Here is a 6886-nt window from a genome sequence, read left to right on the forward strand (position 1 = left end):
TGAGTGCGAAGTCGCAAAATGCAAATGATGTTTACGACGTTCGACGCGCCACATATTGTTTACCACGGAACCATAACAGTAGCTGCTAATGGCAAAAGGGTGTGCGACGGGAGGTATCCAGTGGTGAGCATAGCATGAGACTACTGAGCGTAGTTGAACTGCTTAGTCGACGAGCAGCTCACAACAGTGTTACACATTCCAGTGGTGTTGATACAAACACAACAATGGCAACGACAAGAGAAGCAAATATTGCATTACTTCTACAGCGATAGTTACCGAAATAGACATTTCGTCAGAAAGGAACCCAAAGAATTTTGCAGGGTGACAAGTGGTAGACGAAACTTCGGCGTTTCTCCAATATGAGCCAGTGCAATGTGTGGTGTCGTATACGCTGGACTGTGCAGACAATGTACATGAGGAGTGCATTGGTGACTATGGAAACAACAAGTGAAAGTGATACTGAAACAGGTGCCGAGCCATGTAGCTCATCATACTTATCGGACAGGGAGCTACAAATCCCTTCTCCGGGGAAACTTTAGTTCAAATGGTTCAAATGGCTTTGAGCACTATGGGACTTAACATCTGTGGTCATCAGTCCCCTAGAGCTTAGAACTACTTAAACCTAACTAACCTAAGGACATCACACACATCCATGCCCGAGGCAGGATTCGAACCTGCGACCGTAGCAGTCGCACGGTTCCGGACTGAGCACCTAGAACCGCGAGACCACCGCGGCCGGCGAAACTTTAGTACAGGACAATAGTTGACCAAGGAGCGGGTACTAAACATAATTACGTACATGGAAGATCAGCCGCATCACAGTAAAAAAAAAAATTTTGAACAGATTTCGAACAAGTCTGCAGCAATATTACGGTGTAGTGCATAAGAAAAACTACAGATATTCAAGGTAGGACAGGGGGCATTTGTTACAAAGACTGGTGTTTGCGCGTTTCGAGGATGCTCGATACGATTTACAAGATGTGAATGATACTGATGTACTATGTTATCCATATCAAACTGCTTGTAACGTAGATTACAAGGATTTGGAGCGAGGCAGTGGATGGTAGCACAGCTTCAAACAGTGTTACGGAACTGGAATACATAAGATAACGAAATTTCAAACGAAGTGCCAACTTGACGATGCACAGCAAACAGCGGAATCGGCTCGAAAACGTGTAGATGAGATAGACAAACTTATCCGATCGTTCAGTACGGAATTTGTTTTCTGCTCCGACCAAACAGGATATGAAGAGGAAAAGCATATGAAAGGAACAATGGAAATCACAGGTTCCAAAAAATTGTATCAACATCAACTAACATCACTGCCTTAACGAATTCGTATACAATTATGACGACTGTTAATCATGATGTTCAGTTGGTTGGGAAGTTATTTATTGCGCTATGAGAAGTTAGAGTTGTTCTCCCCCTGCGATTCGGTCTCGGGTGCGTTATCTTGGAAGCAAGAGAGGGAAAATGGGCATAAGAGATCTACAGCACTGGTATAAACACTGTTTTTGGCCAGCAGCTGCCAGTTCCTATAAAATATTTTATCACACTATCTGCAGCTATTATTTATATGACAACCAGTTTCACGATAAACTCCACGACAGTCTGTTTCGCACTCGCTGCATGCCATCACATTCCATCATTCCTCATCACCCCGTCACACCAATATTATTCTATATGCATTTCTTAAGAGTGGATATCCAACTGAACGTCCTGCATAGTTTGTAATTCCCAAGGAGTTCATTTTAATTCGGCGTTCACGCTGAGAGCTACTGTTTTGTTGTCAACATTTCTTGAAAGTCAACGATGTCCATTTTGTGAAATATAAAACGTACATCTCATACAAAGTTGATCTCAGCGCCCATTTTCTGTTGCCCTCCTGATGGAATGGTGAGTCATTAGCAGCAAGTATTTTTCCTGTCATAACGGTGAAGGCAATGCTTTCAAATGAGCGTTACTAAAGATTGAACTTGCGCCCTCGCAACTCAATGGATTCCTTGTACTTCCAAACTCTAGCGAAAGTCAGGTGAAGCTGTCTGCAGTGAGGATTGGCAGTATAAGCTACATGTGCAGTTTGCGAAAAGCAGAGAATTTGGGCTGAACGGGAAGCGTGCTCGGATACGCGAAGCAGTTAAAATGACCACTCACGTAAATTGGGAAATCCAGGTTCGAGCCCCAGACTGGCACAAATTATAACTTATCGCCGTTGGATTTCTTTCAGTGCCTGTAAGAACAGACACCACACATATAGTAACCATTTAAAAAAAAAAATCAATGAGACTGTGATTCTAGATCAAACAGAATCTTGGAATAATGGTGTAGGGAGCCTTGGATATGTTAATAGGACGGAATGCTCAGTACTATGTGGCAACAATGGTAAATCCTTTTGTCCTACCATTCGTAATCGTGGTACTGAAAGACATGCTGCACAAGGATAAGGCATGGCACAATACTGCAGTTCACTCCACAAAAGTCGTTAGAAATGTACTGGTCTGTCCGGCGTGTTTGGGATGGTGTGGTGAAAGCTGCCTCTTCATCTGCGGTTTCATTTTTTGCTCGCCATATGTTGCTTTTCGTAAATCTCGACATTTATCTTAGCAATTTTTATGTGTTTCATCTGTGGTCAGCTTCGACTGATCAAAATGAGCTCTTTAAGCAATCTCTACGCATGTTGACTACGTCATTTCGCAGTTGATAGTTCGGTTTTGCTATGAGCTAACGGGAAGCCTTCGCAGTTCGGAAACCACAAAATGGTCCTTGTTCGAGTGTCCGTTCGCCGTTCAGTTCTGTTTCTTTTCTGTTTACAGCTTCGATTCTTCTTGGAGTTTTGTCTGGCTTGAGATGACGTCTGGCTTTTTCTGGTACCGGTTCAAGCTGCTTGGGAATTTCTACAATGATGAAGAAAGTGTGCGAGATCTTTTCTGTTACTTACCATGGTGAATACTAGGCGAATGTACAGGTTATTTCGGGAGTACACTCTAAATTTCGGTACAATTTGCTGGCGAATATTCCACATTCAGACTTGCAGTACTCTGCATGGTGCAATGGAACTTCATAGGTTGCTTACGTTTTGTTAAATGCAACTTGATCATAGAAGCAAACATTACCTTTCCAGTTCGTTGTGCTTAACCTGAATTATGAAAAAGTTATTACCTTGTTTTAAGTTGTGTATTGTTAACACATTACTCTGATTTCATTTTCTGAGATTTTCCATTGTGCTAGCTACTGACGTGTGCTCGTAATGACATTCTTCTCTGAATTATTTGTGTCCAAAAAACTACCATCTCATTGCTACTTTACATTGTACAGCGACTCACAGCCACGCCGCCATATTGATATCTCTTGTTGACTCCGACTGTGCTATGCAAATATTCCGATGGATCAGAAAGAATTAATTCTATATGCCTGCAACTGCAAACCACTAACAATAAGCATCATATCTCTGCTTGAAATCAAGTTTCTGATGGTGAAAAGAAGGTCATAAGCTGCTGTTGTGGCCATACTACAGTTTTTAAAGGTACTGCAGAATGATCTGGCATATTACTGTCATTTATTGCTGTGCACACGAAAGCGAGGTGTATGATAACTGTAATGTTAGGTGGAAATTCTATTGAGAACTTGTTTTCTGATCTTAATATTTCAACAAAGTGTTTATTCTTCCAAATTTAGAGCCTATGTGCACTTATATTAGGGAACAACTTCATCTCTAATGCGTTGGACTATAAGCCAAAAGCAAACGCATTATTAAATTCTTTGTCGTTTTCTTAGTGAATCCTTATTTATTATGTAATCTTTGAACAGCAGGAAGACAAAAATAGATGTTTTGTTGCGATTATATTATGCAAGCATGTTTTTCCATGACTGTTTAGTTGAATATTGATGTAGTCAGATTGCATTTCCAGTTGCCGTCTGGTCTTTAAAGCTTTATACTTACTGAATAGCACAATAATCCAGGGCTTCACTGTCAGTTTTCACGGGAGTAGTTCAGTTTTTAGCACACATACAAGTTAACTGATATGCTTAACCTCTGAGGATATTTTGAGAGTGCATGTGCATGAAAGTTAATCATTTCGTTCAAATTCGGTAGCTATTTTTCCTTTATTCTGTCAGGAAGTACTTACAAGGTATTTCATGAAATTCTCTGATAGCAACCAACTTTACTGGACATTTTGAACTTTTATGTTCAATCCCACTAGTCTAAGCCTTACAAGTTTGGTTTATGTTCTCCAAATTTTTCTGTCTTGTGATTTACTTTTTTTTTACAACTATAATTATTTATTTATTTACAGTGTTCAGTTTTTTACATAAGCTTTGCCCTCATGTTATTACTACTTGTGATGAGAGCATATACCTTTACATTCACGCTCTTGTTTTGCAAGTAACTTATTGAACATCAATTAACTGTATACTTTGGGGGTCTTAATGGAAACTGAATGACACGTTTTCAAAGTAATTCACAATAATGACATTTTGGATGATATTATCCCTGTTGTTTAGTGTTATTAATTTTTTATTATTTTATATGATACACTTGGAAGAGTATTCAGTCAAACTAGGTGAAGATAACAGTCTTATATTTTCATTTGTACGTGAAATCTGAAAACTTTATGATTACACTGTGCAGTTCTGATGAAACACTGTGGGTCAGAACTGATATTCATATGTGGTTTAAATGGGGATGCAGGATGTTAGTGAACAATTTCTGAAAACGTTTTGTGAATTCAAGTAACATACTGTGGAGAATTAATGTGAAATTTTGGAATTTGGGGAGGAACCAAAAAAAATTTTATTCAGGTTTAAATATACAGTGGTAAGTTATCTGTTATTTGATAGTACATGGAGGCAGAGTGCTGAATGAGTGTCAGATTACTGTCAGGTCATTACACAGTGAAGTAATGAAATTCTTTGACTGACTTCTTTGTATTGTGTTAACAGTTATTTTGCAGTGTACTGAAGTAGTAATTTTGTCCATTAAGATCTACTTGTTCTTTCAATGTTGACTTCTATTTTACATTCATGTATTTTGATATTTGGGATCAATATTTCCAAGAGAATATATTTTTTCGTTGTAACTGTATCTTGACAACTGAAGAAAATTGTGGAATTGTTATTGAGTTTGTTGAGCTTGGTGATTTACATCTTTAGATATGTGCCGAATTCTTGAGGCTTTTCCAGAAGTTAATTATACTATGATACAGCTAGTGGTGCAGTTTTGTTTGATGATTCATTTTCTGTAATTTGAAAATATCTACATAGATATTCTGGTGATTTGTGAAACAGAGTTGAGGGAGAACGCATTTTCAGACGATTAAACGGTCTTAAGTAGATTGAACACATCAAGAAAAATTTTGCCCCTCCCTCCCCCCTTGCATGGATACAGTGGTGAGTTGTATTATAGGGTGCAGGGAGCAGGCATTGTTAGATAATAAAAGAATCTAAATAGAGTCAACAAACTGCAATTCATCTCATTCATTTATTTATGAAAAATCTTTATCTGCGACTTATAAATGTTGGTAAAACTAATCTGGTAGACTGTTGCTTATACTGGGGAAGAGTTAAGACTATTAGGACTTTAGTGATAATTCACATGATATTCTCTCTAGTGAATACTTTCCTGTTGTTTATTAATTACTTTATTTCTGCGAAGATATTTTATTAAATTCTGGTTATTTTTCATGTCATCTTTACTTTCATTGAATTTCTAATTTTGGAACTGTTAGATGTTAGTGAGCAGAGACTTTGGATAGTAATATTCTCTGTCTCTCTAATCAGTGCAGTGTAGAGAGTTGTTTGAGCTCCGGTAGAAGATGATTTATCTTTGGATACAAGTTGAATTTGGAAAAGTTTTTGTTGGATTTGTAAAGTGAGGTGTCCCTCTGAAGTTCCTGTTTGGTCTTTGGTTGTTATATTATTCACTGTGTGATGGATAAACTTACAGATAATGAAAGGGAGACAAGAAGTGGCTATTTTGGGAAATTCAAGAGAGAAGTGAGAAGTTTATGATGATGAAACAGTCTAATTCTGGGGTCTTGTACATTGCTGTTACTCAAGTAGATGAAGGGGTCTCTCATGGCAATTCAATTAGCATGTCTGTGATGTGATGTTAGTGTTGTGGCACAAGAACTCAATGATGCTGCAGGAAACGATGGAGCAAATCAACCTGATGTGCCGGCCAGAGTGGCCGAGCAGTTCTAGGTGATACAGTCTGGAACCGCGTGACCGCTACGGTCGCAGGGTCGAATCCTGCCTTGGGCATGGATGTGTGTGACGTAACTAGGTTAGTTAGGTTTAAGTAGTTCTAAGCTTTAGGGGACTGATGACCTCAGAAGTTAAGTCCCATAGTGCTCAGAGCCGTTTGAGCCAACCTGATGTGGTTCAGCCATCTGAGTCCACTTGTAGTTGTGATGTTGTGGCAGGTGGTTCTTCTGCTGCTTATCCAGCACAAGTTCAGCAACATTATGTTAATTTACTTCCAGTATTTGCTATTGATTAAGACTGTTTCAGTAGATTTTTGGACGGATAGAGACAAACACAAAAGGACTTTATGAGAAGTTAGAAGCAAGTGTAAAGGATGGAAACTGACTAATGTAGAATTGGGTAAGGTAGCAGAAAGAAGAATAGAGGCTAGTGCAAGGGAGCAGAAGGAGAGCACAGAAAAACTGAGGGCTCAGGTTAAAACTATTTCGACAGAAGAGTGTTGCTGTGTTACATGCACAAACACAAAATGTTGTATGTAAGGTTGACCCCATAGAGGAAGATGTTGCAGGAAATGTGATGTTCTTAATACACAGTTACGAGAAAAGTTTCCATCCATATCTGATGAGAGCATTTCTACTGTTAAAACAAAACTCCCACTTTTGAGAAAGGTCAGATTAAAGTT

This window comes from Schistocerca serialis, chromosome 6 (assembly GCF_023864345.2).
Source record: "Schistocerca serialis cubense isolate TAMUIC-IGC-003099 chromosome 6, iqSchSeri2.2, whole genome shotgun sequence".
Taxonomy (NCBI): domain Eukaryota; kingdom Metazoa; phylum Arthropoda; class Insecta; order Orthoptera; family Acrididae; genus Schistocerca; species Schistocerca serialis.